Source organism: Rosa rugosa, chromosome 7 (genome assembly GCF_958449725.1).
Source record: "Rosa rugosa chromosome 7, drRosRugo1.1, whole genome shotgun sequence".
In the NCBI taxonomy this organism is placed as follows: Eukaryota; Viridiplantae; Streptophyta; class Magnoliopsida; order Rosales; family Rosaceae; genus Rosa; species Rosa rugosa.
Window position 1 is genome coordinate 40,114,630 of NC_084826.1, and position 1,499 is coordinate 40,116,128.

Below are 1,499 nucleotides of genomic sequence, written 5' to 3' on the forward strand. Positions count from 1 at the left end.
GATGATATGTGTTAAGTCCATATTTGATCTAACAATCTCCCCCTTGGACTCACACATATCATGCTCGATGATTTGCACTAGAGAACATCAAAACCTACTTAACTTACTGAAGTGCGCGCCAGATGACAAACTCAAATCGAAAATCCATTCCAACATGGTCAGATCACAGTTACTTATGCAGAGCAAGAAACAGTATACATTTTAACAAAAATCCAGAGTTTCAAAACCACTAACACAAGCTCCTGTAATCCACATATGTCAAACCAGAAGTGATACGATATATGCTAATGTGTATCAACAAGAAGGCATATACCAGATCCTACTTTATGTTTCTTAAACCAGAAACTCAAGCAAATTTACTGAACACTGATGGCTTAAAATTATTGCTTGAACCTTAACATCATGCTATACATGATTTAAGCCATCTGATAGCAAGTATAACTTTAAGTACAAAATCGACAATTTTCAGAACATTAAATAAAAGCTGCAGCAATAACCAAAATCTGAAAATACTTCAAAATTTCATTTATAACTTTAAACTGTCATTACAATTAAGTTGTGATAAACAAAAATAAAAGATCACAACTAAAACACAAGAACTCAAAAAACCTCATAATTTTAAATTGCTCCAACTGGAATAACTCTCTACTAAACTTAAGCATCTAGATTAGCTAAAACTCCAATGCTTGCTATATGCTTCTGGAATGCAGCCACTAACAATGCCTTGGTGAAAGGATCTGCTAGCTATGAATTTGTGTCAATGCTCAAAACAGCTATTTCACCATGTTTTACTCTTTCTCTAACACTGTAATACTTTAGATCAATATGCTTGGAATTATTTGACCTTTTACTGTTCTTGCTAAAGAAAATTGCAGCCTCATTGTCACAATAAATCACAAGTGTGCCAGGCACAATGTGACTCAATACTTTGGTCTGCATGAGAAAATTCCTAATCCAAAGTCCTTCACACACAGTTTCATATACTGCAATAAATTCAGCTTGCATAGTAGAAGTTGAAACAAGAGTTTGCTTCATGGTTTTCCATGCAACTGCACCTCCTGTAAGCATGAACACATATCCACAAGTCGACTTCTTGGAGTCTGGATAATTCCCTGCAAAATCCGAATCTGAGAATCCAACAAGTTTCAGATCCTCCACTTGCCTATAAACTAGCATGTGGCTTTTAGTTTTCTGCAGGTATCTCAACACTTTCTTCCCAGCTACCCAATGTTCATGGCCTAGATTAGATTGAAATCTTGATAAAATCCCTACTGCAAAAGACAAGTCTGGCCTAGTGCAGACTTGTGCATACATGAGACTTCCTACAAGTCTAGCATAAGGCTTTGACTCCATATTTTCCTTTTCAACATCACTTTTGGGATTTTGCTTCTTGGTCAATTTATCTCCTTTGGACATGGGGACTTCTCCAGCTGCACACTTCTCCATACCAAATCGCTTTAGAATTTTGGTAACATAATTCTGTTGAGACAAACCAAGTA